Source organism: Gracilinanus agilis, chromosome 1 (assembly GCF_016433145.1).
Source record: "Gracilinanus agilis isolate LMUSP501 chromosome 1, AgileGrace, whole genome shotgun sequence".
NCBI lineage: Eukaryota > Metazoa > Chordata > Mammalia > Didelphimorphia > Didelphidae > Gracilinanus > Gracilinanus agilis.
In genome coordinates, this window is record NC_058130.1 from 299,393,938 (window position 1) to 299,404,034 (window position 10,097).

At 37.4% G+C, this 10,097-nt stretch overlaps 1 pseudogene; it reads left to right on the plus strand.

Annotated features, from left to right (window-relative positions):
- The window catches only part of LOC123251157, a 55,943-nt pseudogene extending 47,033 nt beyond the window's left edge, over positions 1-8,910 (plus strand).
- The last annotated feature ends 1,187 nt before the right edge of the window (positions 8,911-10,097 follow it).

The window sequence follows — 10,097 nt, forward strand, 5'->3', positions numbered from 1 at the left end:
CAGCAATACAATGACCCAGGACAATTCTGAGGGATCTATGGTAAAGAAGCTACCCACATTCAGAGGAAGGACTGCAGGAGAGGAAACATATAAGAAAAACAACTGCTTGAACGCATGGGTCGGGGTGGACGTGATTGAGGGTGTGGACTCGAAACTACCACACCAATGCAACTACCAACAATTTGGAAATTGGTCTTGATCAAGGACACATGACAAAACTAGTGGAAATGCGCATCGGCCATGGGTGGGGGGGGGTGCAGGAGGTGGGGTTGAAGGGGAAAGGTGGAGCATGAATCATGTAACCATGTTAAAAATGAATATTAATAAATGTTTAAAAAAAAGTCAAGGAAGGCAGAAAAGGGAAGTTGTCTGGGCAAGGAAAGAGGTTGACCTGAAATTAACAGTGAACATGAACTATCTAATAATTTGTTATTATAAGCCATGCTTTACAGTTTATAGAATTATCAAGGTAGAAAGTGATTTCATATATTTAAAATGCATTCACTTTTTCAAGAAATATTTCATCAATATCCACTCTGCAGTGTATTTCAGGTGTTAAAAGTAAAACAAAATTTAAATGACACATAGCCTTTTCCCTTACGGAGCTTACAATCAAGTAGCATAATAATTTGTATACAAAGATAATGTTTATACTGAAATTTACGGGAGTAGCATAGAAGAGTGAATAGAAGACTAAATTTACTTTGGAGTCTGCATAACAAAATTTCAGTTTTTACTTATTTGACTTTGAAATCACTTAACCTCTCAATGTCTCAGTCAATTTTCAAAGACTATTAGTTGCAGAAGCACTGTAAATCTGCACTAGTAGAGGGTGATCCTACACTCAGAAATCACAGGTACCTCCAAATCCAAGAAAACAGTAGAACTCTTCCTGTTGTGTAACCAAAATTTAAAAAAAATGAAAGTGAGGGAAGGAGAGAGAGGGAGGAAGTGAAGAAAATTCAATACACATGCACAGCAGTTCCCTGCAAGGCAGTAATACAGCTGACACTACTTTTTTTTAATTTTTTAATCATTTATTAATATTCGTATTACCATAAATCCCTCAGAGCTGTCCTGGGAATTCCAGGTGACCTGGAAAGATTTCCAGGAACTGATGCAGAGCGAAAGGAGCAGAGCCAGAAGAACATTATACACAGAGACTGATATACTATGGTAAAATCGAATGTAATGGGCTTCTGTACCAGCAGCAATACAATGACCCAGGACAATTTTGAGGGATTTATGGTAAAGAACGCTACCCACATTCAGAGGAAGGACTGCAGGAGAGGAAACATATAAGAAAAACAACTGCTTGAACGCATGGGTCGGAGTGGAAATGATTGAGGATGTGGACTCGAAACTACCACACCAATGCAACAACCAACAATTTGGAAATAGGTCTTGATCAAGGACACATGACAAAACCAGTGGAAATGTGCATTGGCCATGGGTGGGGGGAGTGTGGGGGTGAAGGGGAAAGTAGGAGCATGAATCATGTAACCATGTTAAAAATGAATATTAATAAATGTTTAAATTTAAAAAAAAACAATTCATTGACCTCTGACTTCCCAGATTTTTTAATATACACACTCAAGGATATAAATTTTCCCCTGAGTACTGCTTTGAATGCATTCCACAGAATTTGGTAGGATGTTCATTATTTTCATTCTCTTCAAAGAAATTATTAATTGTTTCTATGATTTTTTCTTTAAGTAACTGATTTTGGAGAATCATTGTATTTAATTTTCAATTAATTTTTGACTTGCCTTTCTATATGGCCTTTCTAATTATTCTTTTATTGCATTATGATCTGAACAGGTTACATTTATTATTTCTGCTCTTTTGCTTTTGTTTGCCAAGTTTCTGTGTCCTAGAACATGGTCAATATTTGTGAATGTAACATGTGCAAGTGAAAATAAGGTGTATTCCTTTATATCCCTATTTATTTTTTCTCCATATATCTATTAACTCTAATTTTTCCAGCATTTCATTCACCTCTCTTATCTTTTGCTTATTTATTTTTTGTTTTGATTTATTTAGATCTGATAGAGGAAGATTTAGGTCTCTTACTAGTAAAGTTTTACTATTTCTTCCTTGATTTCTGCCAATTTCTCCTTTAGAAATTTGGATGCTATACCATTTGGTGCCTGCATGTTGGGTACTCTTATTTCCTCATTTTCTATACTGCCATTTACTAGGTTGTAATAACTTCCCTATCTCCTTTTATAATATCTATTTTTATTTTGGCTTTGTCAGTTATCAAGATCTCTACTCCTGCCTTCTTTTTATTAATTGAAGCCCAATAGATTTTGTTCCATCCTTTCACTTTCACCCTGTTTTTGTTTACCTGCCTCATGTGTTTTTCTTGTAGACAACATATGGTAGGCTTTTGATTTCTAATCCATTCTGCTATTAGCTTCCATTTTTTGGGAGAGTTCATCCCATTTGCATTCATAGTTATGATTGTCATCTGTACTTTCCTAGACATTTTAAAGACCTCTCCTTTTTCTGCTTTTTCTTTTGCTATTTCCTTTTAAATCAGTGGTTTGCTTTTAATCAGTCCCCCTAAATCCCACCCTTATTTTTCCCCTTTCCACTCCCTCCATTTTTGTTCCTCTCTTATTATATTAGGGTCAATTAGATTCCCTCCTCCCTCTCTTTCCCTCCCTTTATATATTCCCTGTCCCACTCCATTCCCTTGGTTTTTCCCTTCTCATTTCCCCTGTAATTTAATATAGAATTTGTTACCTCAATGGAGCTATCTCTTCTTCCACCTCAAACCTGATTCCTCTGAGAGTAAGGTTTAAGAATTACCTATTTACACTCTCTTCCCCTCTTTCTTACAATAGCATTCTTCCCCTCCCTTTCCTATACTCCTCTTTGTGTGGTATAGATTACCCTATTTTTCTTATTCCTTTAAGTTTGTCTTGGTGTCATCTTCTATGTGCCCACCCCTTTTCTTTTTCTTTTTTTTTGCATATCATCTTAGAACACTTAGTACCCCAACCTCTCCCTATGTAGAGTTCTTCTAATTACTATAAGAGTGAATACAATTTTTGAGAGTTACAAATAACATTTTTCCATAAAGTAATATAAGTAAATTGATCTTATTGAATCCCTTATAGAAGGACCTTTAAAACATTTTTTCTTTCCCCTCTCTTTCTTATTTAGCTTTTCATGTTTCTCTTGTTTTATTTTGTTTTTTTTTTTTTTTTTTTTTTTTGTGGAAGGATATCAAAATTTTCATTTAGTTCTGGTCTTTTCTTTACAAGAACTTGGATATCTTCTGTGTTGTTGAATGCCCATACTTTCCCCTAGAAGTATATAGTCAATTTTTGGGGGGTAGGTGATCCTTGGTTTAGTTGTAGACCCAATTATCTTGCCTTTATGAATATCCTATGCGAAGCCTTGCAGTCTTGAAGTTTGGAGGTTGCCAGGTCCTATGTAATCTTAATTAGTGTTCTTTGGAATCTGAATTGTCTCTTTCTAGCTTTTTGTAATATTTGTTCTCCTTAACTTGGAAGCTTTTGAATTTGGCTATTACATTCCTATAGGCTGTCTTTTGTGGTTTTAGCGTAGAGGGTATTCTATGGGTTCTTTCAATGTCTATTTTTGCCCTCTTGTTCAAGGGCATCAGAGCAGTTTACTTGGATAATTTCTTGTAGTACAATTCCTAGATTTCTATTTGTCTCTGATTTTCCCAAAAGACCAATAATTCTCAAGTTGTCTCTTCTAGACATGTTTTCTTGATCTGTCATCTTCTCATGAATATATTTCATGTTTCTATTCTGGCATTTTTAAGACTTTGTTTTATTAATTCTTTCAGTCTTGTGAGATCATTGGCTTCTACTTGCCCAATTCTAGCCTTTAAAGAATGATTTGCAGCTATAATCTTTGGTTTTCCTTCTATCTGGCTCTTCATGGCTTCCAGCTGGTCATTTCTGTTCGTCAATTTGCTTATCATTTCATTTGATTTCTGAACCTCAATTTCCAGTTGCAAAATGCCACCTTTCATACTGTTATTTTCTTTTTGAACTATTTTTCACTTTTCTTGTCAATTCTCTTCCACCTTTCTTATGATATCAGATTGGAACTCTTCAAGAGCTTGTGACCAATATTCATTTTTTGGGAGGGTTTGAATGTGATTACCTGTTTGTCCTCCTCTGCTGTCTCTTCTGTGGTTTGGATTTTTTTCTATGTCAAAATTATCTAGAATTAGTGTTATTCTCATGTTTCTTTTGCTGGTTGTTATTTCTTGAGCATTGCTAGTCATTACTCTGCTGGTTTTTGGTTCCATCAGAAGTCTGGGTGAAGAGGGCAGGCTCTCTGTGTATGGAGCTAAGGAATGGTTTTTGCCAGAGGCTACTTTTTGAGTCTGCATGGTTTCTGCTGTGTGCTGCCCCAGCCCCACTCCACTCTCTAGGCCCAAGGTGCTCACTCTTCAGCCTCCTGGGGTTTTAGGTCTAGCTGCTCTTAGGGGTGCCTTTGATCCACTGCCAAGAACTTAGAGGTTGCCCCACAGAGCTTTATTTCTAGCATGCTGGCTGTGAATCCTACTCCATAATTGGCGTGGGCAAGGGTTAATCAGCTCACATTTTGGTGGGATCTAATTTACCCACTTATAGCGTGGAAATTCCCAAATCCCACATATCTTTAATGCTGTGCCCTATTGTGGAGTCCCTTTGCTCATCTGAACTTGGCCTTTTTGTTCTTTTGAGGTATCATACAGGTTGGTGGTGGGGAGTGTAAAATTTCTGCAACTACTCTTCAGCCATCTTAATCTGGAAGTCCCCATTTAATAATATTTTTAAAGGCAAGAAGAAACCTTGTTTCAGTGGTGCCTAGGTTATCTCATTTTTCAGTTCTCATTTAAAATATCAGCAAAAATACTGACATGAAATTTATTGTGGTAAAGGAACCAGCATCTGATGCAGAGGATGAAGAAGAGATAATTAAGTCTTACAAACACCTTCTAAATAAGACAATATATTTTCATTGAAGTTACAGGCTATCACCAGTGAGAATGTTAAAAAAAGTGTATTTGAAAATATGTATTAATAATAAGGACTAAGAGAAAGGTGATTCAGTGCCTGCTAATAGTGATACAGACTCAAAAACATGAGTTCTCTTCTCTGCCACCTTCCTTCACAAGAGCTGTGTCTATGACTGGAGAATCCTACTGTGACTATGAAAGTAAAAACAAACTCTATATTGTACCAGCCTATACACCAGCCATTGGAACAGGGGACTGCCCCTGTGGGGAAAAAGATGCCTATTTTGACTGGATATGGGATGATTTAAACAAGTTGAAATCACTATGCTAATTTGCTGAAACTTCTAAGTCAATTTCCAAATGGAAATAGCAGTGAGACAGCAGTCATGCATGGGAACAAGGAGCTATGTGAAGGTGAGCACTTTCAAGATATCAAGATGACTTCTCCAAAATATGGCACTGGTATGATTATTGGCATTGAGTTTTGACCCACATTATGCAGTTTTCTGGGCAAAAATGAAAACAGTTGGGGCCACCCGTACTCAAGACTTATCCATCATAAGAGAGTCAAGATTAACTTCTCATCATGATGTTTTCCTATGGTTTTCCTAGACATATGTCATGGGACATTGGCTTCCTTCAAAAACAGGAAATACATAAGAGTTGCTACCACAAAACTGCAGAATAAGAAATTCTACCTCATGGTTGTCTCCACTTCTGGCAAAAGCAGCATTAAGGTGATCCACAATTGTGTCAACATCAGTTCTCTGAAGTATCTCTTTTGCTTCTACCCATGTCAAAAACTGCCTGACTCTTGGGACACACTGGAAGTATTGCTTCTGGCAACTGGCCTCAGACAGTGCTTCATAACAAACGGGGTTGGGTCCTGAGTTTGACCTCTACACCTCTGAATAACCATCACTGAAGGTCATGGTACCTACTTGAACTATGCCACAAACCTAAGAGCATCAGTTCAGAAACAGATGATTAGAGTAAGCTCTAATTCTTGATTCAGTCCAGGGGTGACTACATGTCCTTTTTACAAAGGAGGAGAATGCTGCACTACTGCCTTCCTTTAGGGACAGCTTATGATAATTACTGCTTCACAAGTAGATAATGCTGCACCCTTTCCTCAGTTGTTGTCAAATGTTCATCTGAGAAGAGAGAGGAGAAAAATCTGGTTAATATTAATATATGTCTTCATGTTTATCCTGTATTCCTTGGTTCTTCAGATCTAGGATGTAGGTATTCTTTTGTTTTAAAAAATAAAACTTTCTTATATATTATCAGCTTCTTCTATTTCTATAATAGATTGTATCAAATCACTGTAATTAAATCAAAATAGTTTATATTAAACTATAGATGTTACAAAAATAAAAAAAAATTGAGGAGCCAAGATACAGCGGACATGGCAAGCACTAATTATATAAAAAATGGGAGGAATTCTGGGAAGATAGTAGCTTAGACAGAGGAAATCTTAAAACCTCTTCACTCGTTCCACATCAAGATAGAAAACAAAGTGCTTAGAGAAGAAAGAGGACCAAATCTAACAACAGGACAGAGCAGGGGGTTTCAGTTGGTGGACAGCCCAAGAGGTAAACCAAGAAAAAGGCTTGAATTCTTGATCTGTTGGATCTGAGGGTATAGAAGGGGAATCCCAGGACCCCTCCCCCATGGGCTGTGAGGAGTATCCAGTTGCTCCTGAAATCTCTTGGCAGATGGGTGCAATGGCCCAGAGAGAGGACCTTGATGGAGCCAGACTTGGGGAGCTGAACCCAGGTACTAGGGAGGTGGATAGAGGAGAAACACAACAAAAATGCTCTGAAGATGGTGGCTTAGATGGAACCAAACTTCAGACCTATAGCCTTACCACACTGAGATAGAGAACAAAGGGCTTTGAGAGGAAAGAAAAGCAGGTCTAACAAAAAAAAGCAGGACAGAGCAGGGGGACCCTACTGCTAGACAGCTCAGTAAAAACACTCTATCTTGTCCACCCACTTTTTTTCCTTCTCTCAAGGTTTTAGCCTCAGGACACATTAAGCAATACAGACTAATCTAGGCATAATCCAATCAATTGGACATACAAGAAATATTCAGAGGGCAGGGAAACTCTAACACCCCACCCCCATAGGTTGAAGAGAACATAACTACAAATCTCCTTTGCCAGCTGGGGGAAAATCTTTCATCAAAGCTCATTAAATGCATCTGCTTAAACGAGCAGAACAAAGAAGGAAAAACTATGAGTAAACAACAGAAAAAGAGAAAAAAATTACAATTGTCAGCTTGTTTCCAGGAAGGGAAAATAGAGCAAATGAAATAGAAGAAGAGGAGGAAGCATCAGTGAATTGGACACAGGATTTGGAAGATCTCAAAATTCAATTAACTCAAGAACTTCAGGAACTCAAAACAATCAAGAGAGGCTGAAGACAATTTGAAAAAGGAAATGCATGAACTAAAACAAGAAAATAAAGTCCTAAAAGCTAAGAAATGGCTAGCTCAAAAATGAAGCAAAGGCAAAAGATGATATACAAAGAAAATCAGACCAGACGGAGAAAGAAGACCAAAAATCCAGGGATGAAATTCAGTCTTTAAAAAATAGAATTCAACAACTAGAAGCAAATGACTTCACAAGGCAGCAAGAATATATAAAACAAAATTTAAAAAAAATAAAAATTTGAGGAGAATATGAAATACCTCATTGATACAACCACAGATCTACAAAACAGATCTCGAAGAGACAATTTAAGAATTATTGGTTGAAGGAAAGAAGAAAACCAAGTTAATAGTATCAAAGATGAAGAATTATTGGTTTACAGGGACATCATGACAAAAGGAAAAGTTTGGAAATCATCCTACTGGAAATTATATAAGACTGGAAGTCATGAAATACAATATTCTGTAAAGCAAAAGAGCTGGGTCTACAACAACGAATCAACTATCCAGCAAAACTGACTATATTTTGGCAGGGGAAAGAATTGTCATTCAATAAAATTGAACACTTTCAAGCTTCATAAAGGAAACAACTGGACTTAAACAGAGAGTTTGCTGCCCAAACACAGAAGTAAAGAGAATCTCCATAAGGTAATTAAGAGAGCTGGGGGGGGGGGATCATTTCCTTAAGGGACCCAATAAGTTCAATCAATTTGTATCTCTAGAAGAAAGGAAAATATTGGTAGATATTAAAAATTGTTATTATCAACAGGGTAACAAGAAGTTCACTTAAAGAGAACAGTGACAGACTATAGGATGAAATGTCAAGATATAATATATATATATATATATGTATATATATATATATATGTATGTATGTATGTATGTATATGTATAAATATATAAAAAAACTAGAGGGGGGAAAAGGAGATAATATTAAGAAAAATGGTAGAACAGGGGAGAAGTCCAATACACTGGAAGGGTAAAGAGGTTGAAGAGAGGAAATACTTAATACTTAAGTGCACTGAAATTAACTTAAAGAGGGAAGAATAATCAGATCCATTNCTGGGCAAAAATGAAAACAGTTGGGGCCACCCGTACTCAAGACTTATCCATCATAAGAGAGTCAAGATTAACTTCTCATCATGATGTTTTCCTGTGGTTTTCCTAGACATATGTCATGGGACATTGGCTTCCTTCAAAAACAGGAAATACATAAGAGTTGCTACCACAAAACTGCAGAATAAGAAATTCTACCTCATGGTTGTCTCCACTTCTGGCAAAAGCAGCATTAAGGTGATCCACAATTGTGTCAACATCAGTTCTCTGAAGTATCTCTTTTGCTTCTGCCCATGTCAAAAACTGCCTGACTCTTGGGACACACTGGAAGTATTGCTTCTGGCAACTGGCCTCAGACAGTGCTTCATAACAAACGGGGTTGGGTCCTGAGTTTGACCTCTACACCTCTGAATAACCATCACTGAAGGTCATGGTACCTACTTGAACTATGCCACAAACCTAAGAGCATCAGTTCAGAAACAGATGATTAGAGTAAGCTCTAATTCTTGATTCAGTCCAGGGGTGACGACATGTCCTTTTTACAAAGGAGGAGAATGCTGCACTACTGCCTTCCTTTAGGGACAGCTTATGATAATTACTGCTTCACAAGTAGATAATGCTGCACCCTTTCCTCAGTTGTTGTCAAATGTTCATCTGAGAAGAGAGAGGAGAAAAATCTGGTTAATATTAATATATGTCTTCATGTTTATCCTGTATTCCTTGGTTCTTCAGATCTAGGATGTAGGTATTCTTTTGTTTTAAAAAATAAAACTTTCTTATATATTATCAGCTTCTTCTATTTCTATAATAGATTGTATCAAATCACTGTAATTAAATCAAAATAGTTTATATTAAACTATAGATGTTACAAAAATAAAAAAAAATGAGGAGCCAAGATACAGCGGACATGGCAAGCACTAATTATATAAAAAATGGGAGGAATTCTGGGAAGATAGTAGCTTAGACAGAGGAAATCTTAAAACCTCTTCACTCGTTCCACATCAAGATAGAAAACAAAGTGCTTAGAGAAGAAAGAGGACCAAATCTAACAACAGGACAGAGCAGGGGGTTTCAGTTGGTGGACAGCCCAAGAGGTAAACCAAGAAAAAGGCTTGAATTCTTGATCTGTTGGATCTGAGGGTATAGAAGGGGAATCCCAGGACCCCTCCCCCATGGGCTGTGAGGAGTATCCAGTTGCTCCTGAAATCTCTTGGCAGATGGGTGCAATGGCCCAGAGAGAGGACCTTGATGGAGCCAGACTTGGGGAGCTGAACCCAGGTACTAGGGAGGTGGATAGAGGAGAAACACAGCAAAAATGCTCTGAAGATGGTGGCTTAGATGGAACCAAACTTCAGACCTATAGCCTTACCACACTGAGATAGAGAACAAAGGGCTTTGAGAGGAAAGAAAAGCAGGTCTAACAAAAAAAAGCAGGACAGAGCAGGGGGACCCTACTGCTAGACAGCTCAGTAAAAGCACTCTATCTTGTCCACCCACTTTTTTTCCTTCTCTCAAGGTTTTAGCCTCAGGACACATTAAGCAATACAGACTAATCTAGGCATAATCCAATCAATTGGACATACAAGAAATATTCAGAGGGCAGGGAAACTCT